This window comes from Calidris pugnax, unplaced genomic scaffold (assembly GCF_001431845.1).
Source record: "Calidris pugnax isolate Ruff unplaced genomic scaffold, ASM143184v1 scaffold219, whole genome shotgun sequence".
Taxonomy (NCBI): Eukaryota; Metazoa; Chordata; class Aves; order Charadriiformes; family Scolopacidae; genus Calidris; species Calidris pugnax.
The window spans coordinates 2,711,307-2,736,046 of record NW_015094507.1 but is presented as its reverse complement, the minus strand read 5'-3'; the positions used below and the strand labels follow the sequence as shown (position 1 = coordinate 2,736,046).

The following is a 24,740-nucleotide window of genomic DNA, read 5'->3' as shown; positions in this document are numbered from 1 at the left end:
GGGTCCTGCATTTGGGTCACAACAACCCCAGGCAGCTCTACAGGTTCAGGGAAGAGTGGCTGGAGCTGCCCAGCAGAAAAGGCCCTGGGGGTGTTGGTGGACAGCCGGCTGAACATGAGCCAGCAGTGTGCCCAGGTGGCCAAGAAGGCCACCAGCATCCTGGGCTGTGTCAGGACCAGCGTGGCCAGCAGGAGCAGGGCAGTGATGGTGCCTCTGGACTGGGCACTGGTGAGGCCTCACCTCAAGGGCTGGGTTCAGTTCTGGGCCCCTCACTCCAAGAAGGACATTGAGGGGATGGAGCGTGTCCAGAGGAGAGCCACCAAGCTGGGGAGGGGTCTGGAGAACAAATCACACAAAGAGAGGCTGAGGGACCTGGGCATGTTTAGTTTGGAGAAGAGGAGGCTGAGGGGAGACCTCCTTGCCCTCTCCAACTCCCTGACAGGAGGGTGTAGAGAGGTGGGGGTTGGCCTCTTCTCCCAAGGGAAGGATGACAGGACCAGAGGAAATGGTCTGAAGTTGAGGTAGGGGAGGTTTAGATGAGATCTTAGGAGGAATGACTTTCCTGAGAGGGCGGTCAGGCACTGGAACGGCCTGCCCAGGGAGGTGGTGGAGTCACCATCCCTGGAGGTATTGAAGAAGCGTGTAGATGTGGCTCTTCAGGGCATGCTCTAGCACCCAAGATTGTTGGGTTGTGTCTGTTTCTGGGGTTGTGTTAGTTTGTGGGTTTTGTTTTGGGTTTTTTTGGTCCTGTTTTTTTGTTTGTTTGGTTTGGGTTTTGTTTGTTTGTTGGGTTTTTTTTCTGGTTGGACTCAATGATCTCAACGGTCCTTCAAAGGTGATTCTGTGATTATAGGCAAAGGGAGGTGGGGCTAGCTGGTCAGACAGCAGGGGAAAAGGAGGAGGTGAGATCTAGGTCCTGCACTGGCTCAGCTGAGGAGAGGCCTTAAGGAAAAGTTGTGGGATTTACCCCTGGAGAAGAAGGAAATAGGGCAATAGCTGTCACCATCTCAACCATCATTACCTGGTGACAGGACAAGGGGCAATGGGCACAAGCGAGAACATGGGAAGTTCTGTCTGAACCTGAGGAGGAACTTCTTCTTTGTGAGGGTGGCATAGCCCTGGCAGAGGCTGCCCAGAGAAGGTGTGGAGTCTTCTTCTCTGGAGATATTCCAAACCCACCTGGACGAGTTCCTGTCCAACCTGCTCTGGGTGGACCTGCTCTGGCAGGGGGTTGGACGGGATGATCTCCAGAGGTCCCTTCCAACCCTTACTATTCTGTGATTCTGCGTGATCGTGACTATCGACCTGCTTTGAGACGTCAAGAAATGCCTTCAGTGTGTCATTTTTGTCTACAGGAACAGATGGAAGGGCTGGAAAGGTTACCTCCTCCCGCTGCTCGGTGCTGTCCCTCAGCTGGAAATAACCATCCCTGGAGATGAGCCGGGAGGGGGAAAGGTGTGTGCACCCTTGGTCTGGCAGAGCATTAGCCTGGGAAGGCCTGGAGTTGGAGCCTCCCATGGGGGTGCTGCTGTGGGCTTGCTCTTGCCCTGCTGCCTGGAAGCCCTTCTAGCTCTACTTGGAGGGCAACCCTCCGTTTTGTACTATGTCCTTGAGAAAGGCTTAGGAGAGGGTTGGGTGCCAGGTTTGCTGTGCTCCTCCTGGGTGATAGAATATCTCTCACTCTTCAAAATGCTGCCTGATCTCATCAGTGTGTGCTGAGTTTCTTGGGAGGCAAATGAATAATTATGTCCTTTTTTTTTTTTTCACAGGGGAAAGAACATCCCCGGGGTCTGATCTTAGGCCAGAATTGGAACTGGAACTTTGAAAACAAAGCTTTTTTTTCCCCCTGAAATGGTAAGCTGTTAGCTAGTTCCTCAGTCTTGTACTCGGGTAAGGGGTCTAAACTGTTGAGCACTGAACAAATTTTCTTCATGTTGCTAAATATAGTAGGATTAAGGTGAATGTTTTTTGCAGTTCAAGCCTGTCCTGTACGTGCTGCTTTCACCTCCTCCTTTTAAATATCTGATCATCTTGAACCTTCCTGTTTTGCTTGGAGTATGAGCTTTTTGTGGGGGCACTTTCCTGTTTGCTCCCACCCTGTAGCTCATGGTGTTAATCTCTGATCGGGACTTTGCTGGTATTTCAGCAGAGTAAACAGAATTATCAAATATATTCAGAACTTAAAATTCAAGTGAGAGCAGGGATGTGCATAGCAGGAAGAGGCAGAATAAAAGTTTAGTTATTTTTCTTTTCATCTTGCAGGAGGAACCTTCCCAAAAAATGAAGGCTTTGCCACATGTTTTCTATAACCGGCCAAATAAAATACTGTGTTTTAAGGCATTCAGGGTCAGAGAAATAACTCAGGCTCCAGGCTTAGCATTTTTTTCTTCCTCACAATAGCTTCTGCTGAATGATAATCTTTAAAAATATGCATGGGAGGGGGGCGCAGATCCTGACCCCAAATTGCATCTGCTCTGCACCGCTGCGAAAAACGCAGAGCAGGCAGAAAGTCAGCTCAGCTGGATCCCTGGAGATTACCCACTCTGCCAGCAGTTGTGCAGGAGACTGGGCACCGGGGCCAGAGTATGGCAGAAGGAGGAGGATTTGTTGTGATGCTGGTATGTTTGGGTTTGTGTCGGGTGGTGGTGTGGACGTCCCCCAATTAGCACCTCGAGGGGGAGTTGGTCCCTCGCCACTCTCGCAACGGGGCTCTGGTGCTTGGCTCTGGCGTTGACTGTTTTCACTGAATTTCACTGAATTTTTAGAGTTGGAAGGGACCATAGAGATCATCTAGTCCAACTCCCCTGCTGAAGCAGGATTGCCCAGAGCTTGTCAGAGCATGTTACTCAGGAGCATCCAGGTGGGTCTTGAAAATCTCCAGAGAAGGGGACTCCACACCCTCCCTGGGCAGCCTGTTCCAGGGCTCTGCCACCCTCACTGTGAAGAAGTTTTTTCTCATATTTGAGTGGAACCTCTTATGTTCCAACTCACTGGGAACCACTGAAAAGAGTCTGGCTCCCTCCTCCTTCAACCCACCCTTGAGATACTTGTCAGCATTAATAAGGTCTCCCCTCAGCCTTCTCTTCTCCAGACTAAAGAGTCCCAGCCCTCTCAGCCTCTCCTCATAAGGGAGATGCTGCAATCCTTGAATCATCTTCGTTGCCTTTCACTGGACTCTTTCCAGCAGTTCTCTGTCCCTCTTGAACTGGGGAGCCCAGAACTGGACGCAGTATTCCAGTTGTGGCCTCACCAGTGCAGAGCAGAGGGGGAGAATGACTTCCCTTGACCTGCTGGCCACACTCTTCCCTGTGCAGCCCAGGATTCCATTGGCCTTCCTGGCCACAAGAGCACACTGCTTGCTCATTTGCGTTTTGCTGTCCACCAGGACCCCTAGATCTTTCTCTTCAGAAGTTGCCTCCAGCAGGTCCACCCCTAATATGTACTGGTGCCTGACATTCTTCTTCCCCAGGTGCAGGACCCTACACTTTTCCCTGTTGAACCTCATGAGGTTCTTCCTTGCCCAGCTCTCCAGCCTGTCCAGGTCTCACTGGATGGCAGCACGGCCCTCCGGGGTGTGAGCCACCCCTCCCAGTTTGGTATCATCAGCAAACTTGCTGAGGATACACTCTGTCCCCTCGCCCAGGTCACTGATGAATATGTTGAACAGGACTGGACCAAGTATTGACCCCTGGGGGACACCACTGGTTACAGGTCTCCAGCTTGAACCTTCTCCATTAATCATTACCCTTTGGGTCCTGTCGCGCAGCCAGTTCTCAATCCACCTCACTGTCCCCTCATCCAGCCCACACTGCCTTAGTTTCCCAATGAGGATGTTATGGGAGACAGTGTCAAAAGCCTTGCTGAAGTCAAGCTAGATGACATCTGCTGCCCTCCCCTCATCCAACCAACCAGTTATAGCATCATAGCAGGCTATCAGATTGGTCAAACATGATTTACCCTTGGTAAACCCATGTTGCCCACTTCCAATAACCCCCCGCTCTTCATATTTTTCTGCACATACGTGTCGTTGCCATATGACAAATGCAGGCGTGACGCGAAACGTGGCTTTTACAGCTTTTTTCCCGTGAATGTTTATGGATGGAAACCCCAAAGAGTGTTTTGTTGCTAGAGAGTGGTCCAGGGCAAGCACAGCAGCCAGGGTTATCCCTCTGCCACCTTCCCGGTGACCAAGCCCAGGTACAACCACACACACTTCTGTCACAAAACCATCCCCCCTAAATGTTTCCTGGCCCATCTTTTCCTGTCGGCAGGAAGCACGGGCATTTGCCCTGTTGGAGGGCCAACCTGATGGCTAACTCCGTGCTGGCTGCTACGAGCAGTGGAAACTTTTCCTGCATTTAAAGGGAGAAAATCAAACTGGAGTGGGCTGGAGCTATTTACAGAGCAAGCTGTGTTTGAATAACCCAGTCTTTTTCTTTAAAGATGCTGAATAGATTGGCTTATATAGCTTTTTTTCACTCTTTAAAATTGATACTTTGTTTTAACAATAATTCAGACTTGGCTAGTTTATTATTTTTTAAAATAAACCCCAAGTGTCTGCATTGGCTGTACCCATGAGTATTCACCTCTGGAATTCCAATTTTGCCTATTCTCCATTTTCTCACAAATCGACAATACCCTGAGCTTTCCTCAGAGGCATGGCTCCTGAAACAGAACACCAGGAAATTTCAGTTTTCATTATACTGTGATATTAAAAAGCGTACTTCTTTCTTTTGTAATGATGGCGAAAAGATTGGAAACGTGAGCTGAATGTACTCCACCGGCTCAAGAACTGGAAAGCGATGAATAAAGGACCCCAAATTCACTGAGGTTTTTTTGTTGGCTTGGGTTTTCCTGTTTTCTAAACTAGCAACAGGTTTGGGGAGGTCTCATTCACACGTTTATCCTCAGAAATGGCCAATGCTGAGATCCTGTTGGATGCTGCAGGACAGCTGCTCCAAACTGCTCTGTGTTTTCTCTCATCATTTAGTCCCTCAATCTGCCCAAGGTCCTTCTGTTTCTACCCCAATCCAATTTCTTTTTGATTTTGGTTTCCTGAAGCCTGGAGAACTTGTCTATGTGGAGAAGCTCCCTATCAGTTTGCTTCTGTTACTTGTGCTTGTGTGACCCAGAGGAGCCCCTGGTTTGCAGGGTGGGCGCCCAGAAGATAGGTGTTCATCCTGTCTGCTCCTGGAGCTGATTGCTGCAGGATGTGAATAAGTTTCCCTGATGTGGCCTTCCAAAACTGGGTGATAAATGACAACCTTTGGTAAAATACCAGTCTGGTTCGAGGACTGCTGGTAGTGGTGAACCTCTGGGCCTTGCTGGCAGAACTTTCCAGCAGTTCATGCTTGGTGCTGCTGCCTGATTGCCCACCTGTGGCAGCTCCAACAATGGGAATTTCCGTCTAAATGTGAGGAGGAACTTTCCTGTGAGGGTGGCAGAGCCCTGGCAGAGGCTGCCCAGGGAGGTGGTGGAGTCTCCTTCTCTGGCGACGTTCAAACCCCACCTGAACATGTTCCTGTCCAGCCTGCTCTGGGTGGCCCTGCTCTGGCAGGGGGTTGGATGAGGTGATCTCCAGAGGTCCCTGCCAACCTGACCATTCTGTGATTCTGTGATCCCCAGGGCTGCAGGAGGCTGCCTGCCCCATGGCTGGAGGCAGCTATGACCATGGAAGGCTAGCATGATTTCAGAGTGGTGGTGTCTTCAGGCTTCCTTTTCGGTATGTGTCCTGATTTAACTTTACACCTTGGCCATGCTGGTGCTCCTTGGCTTTTTGAGCAGCCAGCCCTCCATGCTCCTGATATTTCCTGGTAAGCTTTCCAAGGTGGCAGATGGGGAGAAGTGCTGCAACCGAGATGACTTTCCTCCCTTGTCATCCTGTGGAGAGGGGGCATCCTGCCCTGAGGAGCAGCTTCTCGCCATGGACTGAGCCCATGACCTACCTGCATGTGGCGTGGTACCTCCTCCACTGGGGCTACCAACCACCCAGGGGTGTGCGACCAGCAGCGTGGGCACCAAGCTAAGAGAGAAAAGCCCCAGGGAAGGAGGGTAAAAGCACAGACACTTTCTTACTCCACCTGAAGACCCTTTTGCCAGGACTCTTTCTGCTAGTAAAGGGAATTGTATTTTTTCTCCCTCTCTTCTCCCAGATTTCTGCAAGAATGCAGGCTGTTCCCTGCCCATCTCGTGCATCCTGCTGTGCACCCCAGTGAGAGCCCCACTTAGGAGGAACAGTGCTAAGATCCAGTGCTGGATCTCTTGTTCCCACCAGTGTCCATCAACCAACTGGGCTGCTGCTGGGGAGGCACAGCTCCACCTTCTTTGCTCCTGAGCACCTTCTGCTGCTGGCTCTGCTTCTCTACCTGCTGTTTGTAGTGAGGACTCATCACAGAGGTAAGCTCATTAGTCACCCACAAGGAACACTTCCCTGCTTCCATTTATAGTCTTCCCTCTCTATTCCTTTTCACAGCCCTCACCTTAGTCACTACTCAGTTCTTGCCACCTGGGCTTTGTTTTTATTTCATCTTGGACCTGATAAAACATGAGGAAAGGGGAAAATTCGAAAAGGGAGACCAACATCACAAACAAAGTGTATGTAGGACACATTTAATGTTGGACTAATTGGCCTACAGTTTACGGGCAGAACACTCGCAGCAAAGCTATTACATTAAATGAAATCGAGAGCATTTACCCTAAGAGGTTAAAAGGCACAGGACAGACCAACAGGAGCCCTTTCATCCTCTTGGAATTTCTTGTGTCCTGCCAGCAGCTGGGATTGCTTTCCTGCCCTTAGCACTGGTCAGTCCAGGGCTGACCCTTGGCCACCAGCCTGGCTGAGAGTCCCACGGGCAGTCCACGAGAGGAGGAGAAGTGCCATGAAATCCAAAAGTCTCTGCAGAGGTATTTCAGTGCCTGGAGGTGCAGATGAGCATTTTGGGGCCTTTCAAAACTTCCTAAGTATGTTGGAAGGGGAAAAGAGGAAAATTCCCATCTCAGGGATTGAGTCGAGGCCTTGGAAAACCTCACCAGGCACTTCTCTTCATGTCTAAGCTCCTATATGTATTGGAAAATCTGCTCCAGAGTCGTTATTATTTCTGTCCAGCAGTTTCTGCCCACCCAGGGCTGGGAACAGAGTCTCAGCCCAGTCCCTCCTTGCTGTGTGGAGCTGCTGCCAGACCACTGCAGCGTGAGGGACCTACAGATCCCAGGGAGGAGAAACTCCTCCTCCAGCAGCATGTTTCTAGCTGACACTGATTTGCAGTAGGGCTGTCAACAGCAGCCAGGGAGCCCTGGTCCTGGAAAAAAATATGTTGATTGCCTGGGTTGGTTTTAATTCATTAATCCTTTCTCCTCGACCTGAGGTGTTGCAGCATCGCTGAGAGACGAGACGTGCTGCTGCTGCTGCTCTCCCCCTTGCTGTTTTGGAGCGTGGAGTCTGGTTGGCCAGGTCCAAGAAGGGCTGGGAAGATGGACTGTACTGTTTGAAAGCTGCCCAGACCTGTAAGTCAGTTGTATTTATATAATTTTGCCTGTCTCTTTCTACATCTGAATTTTAAACATCCGTTACAAGGCAGTACTGCTTTTAGCGGCGAGCCAAGTTTTTCTTCTAAAACACATGTTCCCTAAAGCCTTAGTACTTTATTTCCTTTGTTCTGATTTATTGCTGTTGCCTTACCACATGTGCTAGGCACAGAGGAGAAAAACTACCAAAACCAGCAAAACAGCCCTACCCAGACCACATACATCAGGATTAACGCACTCAATCTGTTATATCAAGTGATTCAACAACGAACTGACTTACCTCTAATTTCTTAACTGCCTCCAAGCAGATATGCTGATGAAGAGTGAGTGTAGGCTAATAATGTGAAGATTATAGTAAACAAAATGAAAGTTGCCGTGGGGATCTGAAAACTGATAGATGCTAAATCTGGAGAATGATAGTGAGATTAAAAAATATAAAATTGTCGGCTGCGTTTTCTAAATAGGGATTTTGTGGATATCGATTTTATGTGCCTTTTATCAATACATAAAATGGCCTCATTTGTCAAAGGATGAACTCTTCCACAAAATAAAGGCCACTTTTTGGTATCTTAGGGTAAGCCTCAAGCAGCTGAGGTGTGCATTTGCTGGTCACTTGGGGAGAAAAGAATAATAGAACTTGGCTGTTACTGTTAGGTTTGCAAAGCTGTTTGAGGTAGAAAAGTTCTATCAAAGTTTGTTTTCTCAGAGGTTGTTCAGCCTTGACAACAGCAGGAGGATAAATTATTTTCATTGGTGTTTATGCTAAAGTTAGCTCCGTGTTTTCCTCCTCAAATGCAAAGCAACAGTGCAGAGGTTGAGGTGTGGCCATGAGTCAGATGGACCTCAGCAGAGAAAAACTGCTTTGGTGCTATGGGGTGTCTGTGGCACCCACCTCCTGTGCCCTTGGGCACACCTAGGAAATGCCTGGGTCCATACTCATAGCTGGTTTTATTAACTCTGTAAAAATTTACCTATTCATATTGGAGTTTGACAATCCAGAGGATTGTGCTGCCATCCAGAAAGACCTGGACAAGCTGGAGAGCCCGGCAGAGAAGAAACTAATGAGGTTCAATAAAGGCAAGTGTAAGGTCCTGCACCTGGGGAGGAAGAACCCCAGGCATCAATATAGGTTAGGGGTGGACCTGCTGGAAAGCACTTCTGAGAAGAAGGATCTGGGAGTCCTGGTGGAGAGTAAACTCTCCATGAGCCAGCAGTGTGCTCTTGTGGCCAAGAGGGCCAGTGGGATCCTGGGCTGTGTAGGGAAGAGTGTGGCCAGGAGGTCCAGGGAGGTCATTCTCCACTCTGCTCTGCACTGGTGAGGCCACAACTGGAATCCTGCATCCAGTTCTGGGCTCCCCAGTTCCAGAGAGACAGGGAACTGCTGGAGAGAGTCCAGCGTAGGGCAACAAAGAGGATGGAGGGATCGGAGCATCTCCCTTATGAAGAAAGGCTGAGAGAGCTGGGACTCTTCAGCCTGGAGAAGAGAAGGCTGAGGGGAGACCTTATCTATGTTTACAAGTACCTAAAGGGTGGGTTGAAGGAGGATGGAGTCAGACTCTTTTCAGTGGTTCTCAGTGACAGGACAAGAGGCAACGGGCACAAGCTGGAACATGGGAAGTTCCTCTCCAATCTGAGGAAGAACTTCTTTGGGGTGAGGGTGGCAGAGCCCTGGAAGAGGCTGCCCAGGGAGGGTGTGGAGTCCCTGTCTCTGGAGATCTTCAAGCCCCACCTGGATGCTCCTGAGTGATGTGCTCTGGGCAGCCCTGCTTTGGCAGGGGAGTTGGACTGGGTGATCTCTAGAAGGTCCCTTCCAACTCTGACAATTCTGTGATGTCAGATGTCGAGTGTCTTGGCCACGTCCTTGTCAGGAGGAGGTCTCTCTAGGACCGTGGTGGAAATCATCTCCAACCTGTGGTGTTATCCGTGAGGGTTTGCAGGGTGGAGTTGGTGTACAATCCCCCCGTCCACTCTCCAGGCTGTGCCCAGCAACGTGCACTGAGAGCAGAGCTGCTGGCTGCTTCGAGCAGTACCCGTGGGCTCTGTCCAAGTGGCTGCAACCACCTTGGCACAGGATTTGGGGGATTTGTTCAAAGTTCAAAGATGTAGGGATGAGGCCTGTCTTTGGAGACAGATGGTTTGTGTTCCCAGTGGCAGCGCTGGCAGCTTATAGGCTGCCCAGGGAGGTGGTGGAGTCTCCTTCTCTGGAGACATTCAATTCCCTCCTGGACACGTTCCTGTGCAACCTGCTCTGGGTGGACCTGCTGTGGCAGGGGGTTGGACTGGGTGATCTCCAGAGGTCCCTTCCAACCCCACGTGACTCTGTGATTCTGCTGGGATACACTTTCCTCTGAGAGCCCCACGGGCTTTAGAAAAAGCCAAGTGGTGAAACACACCGCGTCCTGGTGCCCAGTGAACACAAAGGTCAAATAAAGCCAAGAGCTCACAGGGGAAGGGATGTCCTGGCAGAGGGGAACACTCTTCATGCTTTCTCCCTTTCCTTAAACCGGCCCAACAGCGACCTGTGCTCTGCCGGGTACACGCTCGTCCCTTGTTGGAGCTGATGGATCACGAGCTGATTTTCTTCTCTTGTGTTTTCCCTTTGTGCCAGGCTATCGATGTGAAGCTTATTGTCATATTCAGGCCTGTTAACTGCCTTACTTCACAAAAGAGAGCATTCAAAAGCCTGCTCAGAGGCGTATTTGTCTTTCCTCCCCCCCCACCCCCCTTCTCCTTTTGCTAGGAAAGCTGGTTTCCATTTAAAAATGTTTTACAGCATCTGCTCCCTTGAAACCAATATGAGGCAAGACCAGCGATTGCAGCCAGTTGCAACATCTCGTCTTGCTGGATGGAGGCACATCGTGTCACCAGTGGTGCTGCTGGTGAAACCTCCGTGAAGGAAGGAAACCCGCTGAGACCTGGCTGCCTGGGGGCTGTTAACCCATCGGAGGTGAGCTAAAGACCCAATTTCACTCTGTTTCTTTGAAGAGGGAGCTGGACACACCAAAGCCAAGGTTCAGTGAACTGAAGCTTCCATAAATCTACATCAGAGTGTGAGAGAATTAGGGCCAATGGGTTGGGTCCACTGAAAACTAAGTCAAACTTTGACCCCAAACCAGCCAAGCTTTCTGATTTTTAACATCTCTTGAGGATTCAGTTAAACCAGGATGTCAGAGGCAGTGATGTCACAGGAACCCAGCGCTGATACATGTCTCACCTAGAATCATAGAATTGTCCAGGCCGGAAGGGACCTCCAAAGGTCATCTAGTCTGACCTCCCCGCAGTCAGCAGGGACACCTCCAACTAGACCAGGTTGCCCGGGGCCTCATCGAGCCTCACCTAAATCCTGCAAGAGCAAATCCTCATATAAAATGGTCAGACCACAGCTTTGATGAAACTAAGAGCACAGATACTGTAACCTGTGTATCACTGAGCATCTTTATAATCATAATTCTCAGATGATTTTAGACTGCTTTCAGGTCCAACCAAACAGTGACTAAAGCAGTGTACTTGGTACCAAAGTTCAGTAAATTATTTGTATTCGTGTGGCTTGTGAGGTTCTTGGAAGCTTTCTCAAAGGGCAAACTCTGTTTTGTTTGGGAGGGGAAAAAGGCAAACCATGGTCGCCTGCTTGAAAATGCTCATGAGAAGATCCTTCTCAGAAAGACCTAAGAGCATTGGGCCCTCTTTTTGTTTTCTTAGAAAACAGGAAATGAATTTTAGCTCTGCAAGCTAACTTGATTTCTTATGTGACTTGCTTTCTACCATCACTTTTGGGTTCTGGAATGCTACAGAAATTATCTGAGGGCATTTTCAACACTCCAAAATTAAAATCAAATTGTTGAAATTGTGCCAGCATTTAAATGAAAATTATTTTCTTTAAACAAACACTTAAGGACTTTCAGTATTATTTTTTTTTTTAATCACAAGAGCATTCTTAACCCAAACACCTTTTCTTTGTGGTTTTTCAAGAATCCAGGCTGCACGGCTAAAGCCAAATGTGTCTTGGGATGTAATCAAATTCAAGATCTTTTTAGCCAAAAACTAGATGAGCCTGCAGTGCTAGTTTTTTGTTTTTTTTTTTTCACACAGCACAAACACGTTAAGTGGGTGTAACTGCAAACACCATCTCTGCCTCCTGTGCCCACAGAAGTGCCTGGGCAGCGATGCCAGCGCGGGATCCTGCTGAGCAGAAGGAGAAGGCTCAGGTGTGGGGCTGAGCATCTGGGGCTGGCGCAGCCCACGGCAGCGAGCGGGGAAACAAGAGAGGTGGGAGCTGGTCATTAAATCTGCTGCTGGGCAGGTGCCCTGACGTTCAGCTTTCCAGGCAGTGGAGATGAGAGAGCCACAGAAGCTGCTGCAGATTAACGAGGGAGGATTAGCACAGCCCTTGCCTCTTTGGGAGGCTTTGGTGAGCTTATATGTGGTTCCGGAGCTGGTGCGTGTCACCAGAGGGTGAGTCCTTGCCCAGGTGTCCAAGAAAGCCAACAGCATCCTGGCCTGTATCAGGAACAGTGTGGTGAGTAGGGCCCGAGATGTGATGGTCCCCCTGTCCTGGGCACTGGTGAGGCCCCACCTCGAGGGCTGTGTCCAGTTTTGGGCTCCCTACCGTAAAAAAGACATTGAGGTGCTGGAGCGGGTCCAGAGAAGGGCAACAAAGCTGGTGAGGGGTCTGGAGCACAAGTCTTATGAGGAGAGGCTGAGGGAGCTGGGGGTGTTCAGCCTGGAGAAGAGGAGGCTGAGGGGAGACCTTCTCGCTCTCTCCAACTCCCTGAAAGGAGGGTGTAGAGAGGTGGGGGTCAGTCTCTTCTCCCAAGTCCCAGGATGAGAGGAAATGGCCTCAAGTTACACCAGGGGAGGTTCAGGCTGGATATTAGGAAACATTTTTTCATCCAAAGGGTTATCAGACCTTGGGATGGGCTGCCCAGGGAGGTGGTTGAGGCACCATCCCTGGAGGTGTTCAAAAGACAGGTTGATGTAGTGCTGGGAGGTATGGTTTAGTGATGGTGTTGCTTTTTGTTTGTTGTGTGGGTGTCTATTTTTGTCAGTTAGGTTGACGGTTGGAGAAGATGATCTTTAAGGTCCCTTCCAACCTAGAAGATTCTGTGATTCTGTGATTCTGTCTGGTGGAGCAGCACCTTGACTGGAGCTCTGAAGCGCTGGAGGGTCTACGTGGAGCCCTTCAAACACTCAGGATGTGTCTGGCTCTTTTCCCGTGCCACGGGGTGTAGCCTGCCCTGAGGTGTTCCGTGCACTCTAAAGCCTCTGGGGCACAAGTTGGGCTTGAGCTTCAAACCAGAGCAGCCAGGAGCTGCCCTGTGTCCTGCTGCAGAAACCTGGGAATGCAGGGACTGGTGTTTGTGTCAAAGTCCATCTGGGCCAGTATCGTGCTGGCCAGCAGGAGCTGCCTAGGAGGAGAGTTTGGGAATAGGAGGTATGTGTGATGAGACCATTCCCTGATGCTCACTGCTAGCTCTGGGATTTTTAGGAGCCAGGATTTCCATGGGGTTCTGCCACCCCGTCCTTCTCTAAGAAGACCCCAGGCCAAGTTCCACGTCTAGGCTCTGAGTTCCAGCCCTGCTGCCTGTCCACGGGGCAAGGTTTCTAGCCATGAGGTGTGAAAGGTTTCTAGTGAGGTGTGAAAGCCTGTCCCTCGGTACAGGGACTCCTCTTGGGGGACAATTGATTGTCCCTTAGTGAGCTCCCAACCCTGCCAGATCAAGGCCTTGCTCCAGCCCCAGGTCCCCATCGCTGAGCGGTAGCTGGCTGTGGGGATGGGAAATTACATCCCTGTCCATAAAAGCAGTGGTGGAGGGGTTTTGTCATCGTTTCATAGGTGAGGTTGGGAGGAGGAGGAAACCACCTTCAGGTATGGGATGATATGGTGGATGCCAGCTGAGGATGTGGTCCTTCATTATTATTGCCTCTTTGACAGCACAGGAGGACTGGAGCAAGATGTTCCTCCTTTGGAGACCAGAAGCAGGACTGCTTGGGGAATACGTACCTTGGTTTGACAGACTCTGTCCTTTCTGTGCGTAATAAATGGAGGAGCCTGAAGACACTTCCCCTCAGCAACACAAATTACTCACTGTTATCAAAGAACTGCAGAACTTGTGTGTTGGCAAAAAAAAAAAAATCCTTCCTAATGACACTGGTGACATGATTTTTGGTCATCTGCAGATCAGGGAGCCACTACTGTACGTGTGCTACCAGAAAGGGTGTGCAGCAGAAGGCATCCCCTGTGAGAATCAGGGTGGTTTTTTATCTTTTGGGTGCTATTGGTTACACTTGCTCCATCAACAAATGCTTGTAACGAGTGCTGTCACTCCTTTGGACGTCCCACAAAGGACACGCATGAGTACGCGTGACCATGCAGCACACATGATCTCAAGACTTGGATGTTTTTCTCCAATGTATTGGATTTTCTGGTATTCACTTTAAGATTAACCACATTACAGAAGGCTGAAATGTCCCCAACTTCCTTAGCCTTTTCCTGTGGCAATCAGTAAACTCTTTAAAGAGCCAATAGCGAGGGAAACGTTCTAAGTGTTAAGAGACCTCTCCCTACATGTAACCTTAAGTTACAATGCTGGGATCTAGAGCAGCTACAACAAGACCGAGCTGCATAAAGCCTTTTCAGGCCTATGGACATGGCAGTCCTTCAGATGACTACTCCGGAATACCTTTCTCCAATGGGTGAAGGTGACACCATTACCCTCAGCTGGCTCCTGCTTAACTCTCCAGCTCCAGCGTGGCTGGGGCTGAGGAGATGTGAGTGGAGATAGGATCTCCCAGAGGCTTACGCTGGCCAGGAAAGTGCTGGTGGGGAAAAGGATGTGGAGCATGGCCAAGTAAGAAGGGTCTGGAAGGAGTTTGTGACAGTCTGTTATTTCATTATGAGCTAGGAGATGCGAAATTTCCTTTTCCAGATGAGCACGTTTCGTGTTTTGCATGAGGCAGCAGTTGCTTCTTGTAAGACTTAGCATTTCTGCTAATTTAATGAGTTAGCTTTTCAAATTAACTGCAGCAGTCATTGGAAAGGCCCCTGTCGAGTTCCACAAGCGTGTGTTAGACCTCTTGATAAAGCCAGTAGCATGCTGGACTTCCACAAGCAGAAGGACCTCCAAAAGTATGTGAGTTATTTCTGGCATGTTGTATTCTCAACACGTCAAGGAAACATGGATTATTTTTACACAAACAGAGAAATCAAAATGGTTCCTTAGCAAGCTCCCATGAACGTTCTTGGGCCCTGAGAAAGAAAAGAAAACCCCCACAAAAAAAATCATTGCTTGTTAATTAGGTTTCTTAGATGGATCGTGTTGTCACACAGTCAGAAGTTCAGTTGCACTAATTTGGACGTCTCGTGGCCTGAATGATGGAAGGAGTGAAGGATAAAACAGAAGGAGAAAGCAAGGACCAGGAATTAATTTGGATATTTGATCTCCAAGTGGACTTTTTTTTTCTTTTTTCTCCTCCTTACTGTGAATTTATCATCGAACGTAGACCGTGACAAACTGCAGACACTTTTGGAAGTTCTTTTTAAGAGCTGCTAGCTGCAAGGTGGTGTGTAGGTGTCGAGAGAAAGAGCATCTCTGGAGCTGAAGGGGCCTGTGTGGAAAGAACGTGCCAAGGTCTTGCTGAAAAACACCGACCAGCGCGGCGGCGAGAGGACTGGGGTGTCCTAAACTCTCCTGACATGGCAGCACACCAATTAGGCTACAAATTAGGCTGGTTTGACACTCCTCATTAAGGCTTACAAGTGCTGACTGGGGTTTCCAGGCAAACCTAATTAGGTATCACAGCCATGGCCTCCGCTTGGTGCTCCACGTCTGAGCTGGTGTTTCTGTGTAGGATTCTCATGCATCAGGTTGGCTCAGTCAAAACCCAGTTATGACACCCACCCACCGAAGCTGAGTCCTGGGATTAAGGTTAAAAAAAAAGTACCCACATCCAAATTCAGGAGGAGAACTTGTTGCTTGGGCTCAGTGGGGCCACCTACGCCAAGGCTTGTTTCGGCCCAAGGAGTGTCAATTCCCTGAAAGGAGGGTGTAGAGAGGTGGGGGTCGGTCTCTTCTCTCAAGTCACAGGTGACAGGACGAGAGGAAATGGCCTCAAGTTACACCAGGGGAGGTTCAGGCTGGATATTAGGAGAATTTTTTTCACCCAAAGGGTTATCAGGCTGTGGAATGGGCTGCCCAGGGAGGGGGTTGAGGCCCCATCCCTGGAGGCGTTCAAAAGACGGGTTTAAGTAGGGCTGGGAGGTATGGTTTAGTGATGGTGTTGCTTCTTGTTTGTTGTGCGGGTGTTAATGTTTGTCAAATTTAGGTTGACGGTTGGACAAGATGATCTTTAAGGTCGCTTCCAACCTAGAAGATTCTGTGATTCTGTGATTGATGCTTACGTAGAAGGATGTCAATAATCATTGATAATTACCTTTTCTCACTGTGAGGGTGTATTTTCTTTTGCGAATACTTCACAGCAGGAATAATACCAGGAAGAATAAAAGGGAAGAGGACACTTTTGTGTGGTCAGAACCTCCAGCAGCCGAGTGTTCCTACATGTTGATGATGAGTACAAGAGAGACGGAGCTGCTGTGTCATGTACCTTGGAGCCACGTGGAATCAAAGTTCGTGCTGATTTCTCTTTTTTTTTCCTTTTTTTAATGTTAGTTTAACATTTGCCCTCTCCTCTGGCAAGCAGCAGGAAGGAGGTCAGAATGTGGTGCCAGCACAACAGCATGAGAGCCACTGAGACTCATCCCTCTGCTACAATTAATAGGTGACGCTGCTATTTCCTATTTCCCCTCTGAATCTCCACTCCTGAGAGTTTGAGCCCAATCCCGAGTTTTCTTTTTAAGCAGAGCATCTAGCAAGTTAAAACTCAGCATCAGGAGGAGGTCCCTAAGATGGGGTTTGCTCCAGCTTCCCCGCGGAGCTGCTGCTAAAAAATGTGGGAGAGGATGGTAGTTGCTCTGCTGTCACATGGGCTGAGAGAGCGCAGAACCTGCTTAGCATTCTTGAAAGGAAATTACCCAGTGCTGCAACTCACAATTTATAATTGGTTGCATATTAATATCCAAAAAAGGCAATAAAATCCACTGCCTGTTTTTTTTTTTTTTAAAAACACACACACACACAAAAAAAAAGTAAGTAGGAGTATTACAAGCTGAGCAGTGAAAATCTGGATAACTCCTTGGCTGGAGCAGAGCTGTGCGCAGTGCTGTTTCTCCCGTAATTACGAGCAATTTTAAATCATCTCCTTCCTTCAGAGGAGGATTTTGTTCAGTGTTTGTGTTAATTTTCATCTCGCTAACGTGATATTCTCTTGGAACCTCTCCCTCGTGTCGTAACAGCAAGACATGCTGCCTCTTTTGTCCCCGCCGTTGGGGAAAGGCACAGCTACTGCTGCTTCTCGCTGCAGCCCTGGGGTTCTTACTCTCAATTTACCTCCCTTTAAAGGAAAAGAAAACAGAACAAAACCCAACAGCAGCATTTATTTTCTTCCCCCCAGAGCTCCTGTTTATTTGTAGTATTTAAGCTAGACGGTGCAAGTGCTTTATGGAAATCAGGGGGTTCAGATGTACAGCGCTGTGTTGTAGTGGAAAGCTTGTTATTCAGCATACTAATTATTTCTGAGTCACTGTATTTATGAAAAGTCATGCAATAACTGCCTCCCCACGACGCAAAGCAAATAGTGCAAGATCAGGCGGTTTACGATTTTGACATTTTAGTGTATAAACATATTCCTCAGTCTCTCAAGGAGGGGGACGGGAGGAGGAGGGAGCTATTGGGAATTAGATAATGCTTTTATGACTTCCAAAAGGCAATTCTGTGTCTAGGCAAGTCCATGATTCTAAAAAATGGCATTGAATTTCATGATGTGTAACACTCCGTATCCACAGCCCCGTGCAAGGCTGCGCCTTTTATTACAGTCTCAGTGGCTTCTGGTGCAAGCGTCAGCTGCGGAGAGAAAGCCCTCCAGAGGCTGGTTTGTGGAGCGGGGAAAGGGGGGGACACACACCACACGGTAAAACCTTCCAGGGCACACGTCGGAGCCCTTGGGACACGCTGAGATTGCCCACCCGGGCACCAGAATTCACCCCGAGCTTTGTGTGCTTTGGATGGATGGCAAAGCCCTCGCTGAAGGCTTGTCCTTCTGGCCAGCACTAGTCGCTGGAGGGTCAGCCTGGGGTTTTTGGGGAGCCCCATGTGAACTACCCGTTACCTCCAGAGGAAGTGGAAATCTCGATGAGTGACAAACGGGGAGTGAGGGGCCGAGAGGAAGGAGAGCTCCGAGCTCCCACTGGGCTTCTGAGTGGTCCCGTGCGGTCTCTGAGAATGGGTGGATGCTCACCAGAATATGTGATTCCATAAAATATCATGCACCAACCCAGGCCCGTTGAGCTCCTTTCCAAGCTTGCTCGGGGCTCTGCAAGCTGTGGGTTGTGTGCGTGGAGGCCAGGAGAAGTCTCTGTTGACAGCAGTGATCCAGCATCTTTCTGGCACGGGGCAAGTGGTGATGAAGCAGCTACAGATGTCTCCTCAGTGCTTTACCTGTTGGTTCTGAGGAGTGTGATCTACCACGCGTTTTGCTGGAATCGTGGAGCTGATTTACCCTTATCCACGTTGGGATATGTTATTTTCTTCATTTCAGACACAGACGCACAGTCTTCAGGCTATTAAACCACAAATCTGGTTTAATTTTTAATTTTTCTGTGAGCTGATGCGCTTGTTGTGAGTCTCAAGGTTGTGCAAAATGGTGATTTGCTTAAGCTAAACTTCATGGAAAAAGGAAATTTTGTTAACAAAACTAAAGTGAAATAATAATTTTTACCATTCCAGGTGAGTGGCTACCCAGACTTCCTTTTCCTTTCCTGTTCCAAGTGCAAGAAATGTACCAAGAGCTGGCAAACAGAGGTAGCAGGCTTTCACTCATCTTTAAGACTCCATATTGTATATCTTTTCTGACTTTCCTATAAATAAAAACAGCTATAAGAGTGCCTCTGGCTATTATATCCAAGGATAAGTATTTGAGATACATGAGAGATGCTCAGGGAATTGATGTCTTCAGGAGAAAAAAAAACGTCCTGAGATCAATTTCCTGATTCAATAGCGAAGTCCTGATATCATACAAAATGTAATGTGATTGTCCATGGCTCTAATAAAATCTTGATTTTTTTTCCACCAAGCTTTCATCTATAAAAATCAAATTTATCCAGCATTAGTCTGCATTTTGAAAGGGATAGGGTTTGGGTTTTTTTAAATAGATGTGATAGTAATCCTTTATGGTACATTAATATAGGAGAACAATAATTTGTTGCATTTTCTTTACACAGAAACAATCAGCCAGGAGATGTGCGTAATAATTGTCTTTGTCCTTCATTGTCACAGGCCATTAGCTAATGAATTTAAGCTGTGCTTGGCTCTTGCTCCAATAAGAAAACTACATTATAGGTCTTGTAGCCTTGGCGTTAGATGAAACCTTTCAGTGGGTTTTATTGCAGCCTCGCTGAGGTGGCGCTGCCATGGATGGAGGAATGCATCCTGGGTTGGCGGTCGGCAACGAGGGTGACGTTGCCTGGTGTCATGGGTCAAGCAAGCTGAAGTACAGGTTGGGGGTGACCTGCTGGAGAGCAGCTCTGAGGAGAAAGACCTGGGAGTCCTGGTGGACAACAGGATGCCCATGAGCCAGCAATGGGCCCTTGTGGCCAAGAAGGCCAAGGGCATCCTGGGGGGCATCAGGAAGAGTGTGACCAGCAGGTGGAGGGAGGTCATCCTGCCCCTCTGCTCTGCCCTGGGGAGGCCCCATCTGGAGCACTGGGTCCAGTTCTGGGCTCCCCAGTTCCAGAAGGACAGGGAACTGCTGGAGAGGGGACAGCAGAGGACTACAGAGATGATGAGGGGCCTGGAGCATCTCCCTTACAAGGAGAGGCTGAGGGACTTGGGGCTTTTTAGTCTGGAGAAGAGAAGGCTGAGGGGGGAAATGATCAATGCTTATAAATACTTAAAGGGAGGGTGTCAGGAGGACGGGGCTAGTCTTTTCTCAATGGTGCCCAGTGACAGGACAAGAGGAAATGGGCACAAACTTGAGTATAAGAAGTTCCACCTCAACATAAGGAGGAACTTCTTCACTTTGGGGGTGTCAGAGCCCTGGAAGAGGCTGCCCAGGGAGGTGGTGGAGTCTCCTTCTCTGGAGACATTCAAACCCACCTGGACACGTTCCAGTGGGACCTGCTCTGGGTGGACCTGCTCTGGCAGGGGGTTGGACTAGATGATCTCCAGAGGTCCCTTCCAACCCCATGGGATTCTGTGATTCTGTGATTAAAGCTGTGAGATGCCGGAGCCTCTTCCTTTGGTTCCTTATGATTTTGCCCAACTTTTCAGGCCCACATTTGTGACTGTTTCAGGTTCATCTTTCAAGTGGGAAGATTTGCTAAACTGGGTTCAGCTACTCTAAGATGGACGCTGGGGAAAATAAGTCGTTTGGGAAATATTTGGAGAAGAATGGATGGGGAGTGCGTGATGCAGAGATGCAGAGACTCTCAGGAGAGCAGCTGGAGTTTAATTCTGCGCCTGCTCGGGGATTATTTTTCCTGCACAAGCTGTAACACCACGGCATGGAGGGGATGGCTGTGGGGAAACGTTGGTCAGGTTTTGTTGTGTCACGTAGAGAGAGACGGCGCCAGACAGCCAGCAGCACCTCTGCGAAGCCATGTGAGAAATGAGCCAGGACCACCACTTCTGTGACCAGGCCACATTTGCTCCCTTACCTCATTTTATCTCCATAACCAGCCCCTGAGGTTTCCATGGCTGGTGGACCCCCATCTGGGTGGTACCATCTGCCTACTCGGGCAAGTGTTTTCCTAGACAGTGCAGGAGATGTTCTGAAGGCTGTATCCAACCAAGGTGATGCTTCGGTGTGAAATGGGCACTGCTTGCAGCAGAAGGAGTGGCCAGGAGACTCGAGGGCCCAGAGGGCAGGTGCCAGGTAGCAGCGACCACCCGTTTTTCTATCCCAGCAACACTCACAGTCCTACTGACAGAGGCGGATTCACACGAGGAGTGAATTCAATATGCATGAAAGGACTCTTGTTCTTTGCCAGCAGAGAGCATAAAGAAAGACTGTCAGACAAGCTAATCTCTCTCTGATAGTTTTCTCTCCAACATCATTGAACTGTCATTTCTCCCGGGCTTTGCCAGAACGTTTTGTTTCTCAAAACAGATGGATTTTTGCTAGCTTGGATGATACGGGAATTTTTGCCAGGAAGAGAGAGGCTGAGATGCCTTTTCCAACCTTTCGCTGCTGTCGCGTGGGTCCTTCGCTGAGCTCCAGATGAAAAGAAGGTGTCTTGGTGGCTGATTAGGTAGCACCCCTGAATGCAGCTGTGGAATCCTTCCCAGCACTTGCCCTGAGCTGGGAGCATATTTGCTGAGGTTTGGGGATTCTACTTTTTCTGGAGATACACCCCTTTATGCCCCCCGATGTTTAATTTCAAAACTAGTGATTCAAGATGGCCCTAGGCACCACTGCATCACCCGCTGCAGTCAGAAGGTCACCCAGACTAGAGATTCCCTTTTTTTTGATTGTCCCTCAGTGGAGCTGGCAAAGCATTTACTCCTTCTTGGCATGCCTGAAGAGTCAGAAAGATTCCTAAAACTATTCAGAGAAAAAAAAAACATCTGAGTGTCCCTTCCCAAGACTGAGGATGAAAGATGTCTACATTGAGCAACCTTATCCTTCAGCTGGGGACCCGGGGAGGAATTTGCCAGAGGGATACCTGGGCGATAAGGCTGCGTGTCCTCCACAAGCTCTTGCAGAGGAGTTGAGCAGAAATGAGATCCTGAAGTGGGGCAGAGGGGAGGAGCCCAAACACCACCATGACCTGGCAAAATGAGTCCTACACCCCATTTGTAGGGAGCTCTAACAGATTTTTTTTTCTAACTCTGCTTCATCCACCTCCTCCCTAAATTATCCTGGATGTCAATACCGTTGGAGAATTTGGGTTATTTATACCTTAGGTGTTTAATGTGTCTTTTTTTCCTGGATGTCAATATTGTTGGAGAATTTGGGTTATTTTTACCTTAGGTGTTTAATGTACCTTTTTTTCCCTTGGAAAAAAAGAAGTGGGTTTGGGCTCCTTGGGACAGCCAGCGGGTCTGTGCAGATGTGGAAGGGGCCGAAGAATGGTGGTCCCATTGCGTTGGGGTGGTTTGCTCTCTGCGTTGAGTGAAATCACACTGCATGAATTAGCCAACATCTGAGGGTTGTTTTTTTTTTCCTGGTGCAGGGCTGCCAACAGCGTGTCTCAGGCAGAGTTTTGGGGCTGATATTGTTTGTTAGGAGCATTTCGTGGTGGATTTCCAGAGGGATTTTCAGCCCACACCCCTGCCAGAGTGTGTGCACCAGGTTGCTCTCTTTGCCATCGCACCGGGACCACCTGCAAGGGGTGCCTTCTCTGGATGGAGTGATGCAAATTCCAGGGGGGGACCTCAGAAGCAAAATCCCACTGTTTTATACAGGTGGGGTTGAACCCAGCGTGGCCGCAGGCAGGATTTTGGAAGCTACCTGCCCCCCATGTCCTCTGCCAGCGTGACTTCAATACACACAGTTTGAAAAGTGTTCGGGGAGATCAGCGATCACCCGAGATAATACACTTGGTTCAAAATAACTCGCAACACCATTTAAATCCATGTGGGTTAATCTGGACGTATTGAAGAGCAGTTTCTGAGTCTGGAACTCCCTTGCTTGGCTGTGATTATTTTCTTTCATTTCCAGATTAACTGGAGATGTTAATCTAGACAGGGCGGCCGCTGAGATGTCAGAAATTGGAGCAGGAAACTTTGCAGTCAGTTTTACAACACAATTAACAGCTTGTCCTTTCAGAACCAATCCGTCCGCACCTTCTGTCCACACCTGCCCCACACCACCACCCTGGTCTGCAAGCACTTGGCCACTTGCACGTCTTGCCTACGTGAGGAGGTCCACGGGGCTAACTTCCATGAGGTAGAACTTGGCCAACTATCAATCTTCTGCAGGAGGAAGGCCACCCCATGCATACATATTCCTGCTCTGTACTTTGAGATTCTTTCCATCAAGCACTAGTGTCCTGTCATAGGATGTCTGGGGTTCTGGCTGTACAATTTTTTAGATACAAATTTCCTCTTGGTAGGAGCGCTGGTTTCCATAATTGATTGTCTTTTCACATCTGCAAGGTTCTTGCTTCCAGACAGGCTCCCAAGAAGGCCTCGAGGTTTGATCAGTGATGGTCTGGGCATCGCTGATGCCTGTGCTCCAAGGAGGTGTTCCTCTGTTACCGGTGTGCTGTGGGGATGGCTGATGGTGTAGATGCAAAGTTAACCAGGTGTCCTCTTTAAAGGCGACCTAGGATATTGTATTTGGGCAAAGAGGAATTTCCTGCATGATCTTTATAGACAGCTGTATTACATTTTATGATTTCTCTGGCATTTATGCAGAGTTACAGAAAGGCTTCACCTTTTCCCAGTATTCTGATTGCACATCCAGCCCCTCATTTTCTATAAACAGGATCTCAGTAGGACAGAAAAAAAAAAAAAAGGTATGGGCTGTACAAGCTTCATTCCTTTACATTCCCACCTGTCAACCTGCAGCTTTCCTAGATGTCTCCACGGAGCACCTACAGCAGGTTAAGCTGAGATGTGACATACCCAGTGTCAGGTAGAACGGGTGTGTGTACAGGAGCTGGGCAGCAAGGCTTCCTCAGAACTTGCTCCATCTCTTATTTTCTTCCGTAGCTCTTAGAAAAGGATCTTTCTGTTATCCCTGTCTGTGGAGAAAGAGTCTTGCTGTCTCACTTGTGCTGCTGTACCTACCTGAGATGCTTCTTCCCAAACCCTAGCCAGAGGTGGCTTCCTGTCTTTTACTTGCCTAAAGTTTGTCCCGTTCAGTTGTCCACAGAGTGTCGGTGGTTGTCTAACAAGCAACTAGGTTATGAAAAAGGCGTATATTAAAAAAGAAGGCCATGTTTGAAGTTGAAGAGAAAGAAAAAAAAATATTATTACAATGAGAAAAAGCGAACAGTTCCAGAGGATCAAGGCCACTGTTTATGAAGGGCATCTTAAATTAAACTAATAGCTGGATTAGTTGGTAAGAAATCATAGAATCGTTTTGGTTGGAAAAGACCCTTAAGATCATTGAGTCCAACCGTTAACCCAGCACTGCCAAGGCCACCACTAACCCCTGTCCCTCAGCACCACGTCAACACATCTTTTAAATACCTCCAGGGATGGTATTTACTTTCCCTGTTCCAATGCTTCACCCTTTTGGTGAAGAAATTTTTCCCAATATCCATCCTAAACCTCCCCTGGTGCAACTTGAGGCCGTTTCCTCTTGCCCCATCGCCTGTTCCTTGGGAGAAGAGACCGACCCCCCCCGGCTAAACCCTCCTTTCAGGGAGTTGGAGAGAGCGAGAAGGTCTCCCCTCAGCCTCCTCTTCTCCAGGCTGAACACCCCCAGCTCCCTCAGAAGTTCTCCAGAACCTTCTCCGTGGTCTCCAGACCCCCCACCAGCTCTGTTGCCCTTCTCTGGACCCACTTCAGCCCCTCAATGTCTTTTTTGTGGGAAGGGGCCCAAAACTGGACACAGCCCTCGAGGTGGGGTCTCACCAGTGCCCGGTACAGGGGGATGGTCACTGTCCCAGTGCTGCTGGCCACACTGTGCGATGTTTATTTTAAAAAGAGAGGGACAGTAGCATTCTTCACCTCACTAGTGCTGCAGTATATCCTGCACAAGCTCAATTATACTTTGCAAAATGGCTAGGGAGACCACACAGGAAGGGTATTGAAGAACTGGAAGAGGTACAGGAGACACTAAACATAAAAGATCGAAAGCTGTTATTTATGGGCAAAGTACAGGCTGCTGCTTTTTTTTTTTCTTTTTTTTTTTTTTTTAAGAAGAGAAAAACTGAAGTCACTAAGAGATGCACGCAACTCTGAAGGGCATCAAAAGGTTAATGACAAAACTCACCCAGAGCATTGTAAGCTGACGAACAGGGGAATTGATAATAAACTTGGAGAAAGCAGCACTAACCCAGAGTTTTCTGACACAACTGTGGCCCAACGGCGCTGTGACTTCTGCATTTCAGGAATGTGACTCCTCGTCCTTGACCTCGCCTGCAGATGGATACGGCAGGGTCCAGAGGAGGCCACGGAGATGGAAGAACTTCCTTGGTGTGAGGGTGGTGA

General features: G+C 48.8%; 2 long non-coding RNA genes across 2 annotated transcripts; both read left to right on the top strand.

Annotated features, from left to right (window-relative positions):
• The first annotated feature begins 1,224 nt into the window (after positions 1–1,224).
• On the top strand, positions 1,225–11,983 carry LOC106901621. The gene is made up of 7 exons (XR_001414331.1): positions 1,225–1,455; positions 1,770–1,854; positions 5,626–5,722; positions 6,153–6,396; positions 7,374–7,503; positions 10,298–10,471; positions 11,614–11,983. It is a non-coding gene; the product is annotated as an uncharacterized LOC106901621 (long non-coding RNA).
• Positions 11,984–15,826: 3,843 nt separating this feature from the next.
• On the top strand, positions 15,827–18,704 carry LOC106901623. Its single transcript, XR_001414332.1, has 2 exons — positions 15,827–16,147; positions 18,363–18,704. It is a non-coding gene; the product is annotated as an uncharacterized LOC106901623 (long non-coding RNA).
• Positions 18,705–24,740: the final 6,036 nt, after the last annotated feature.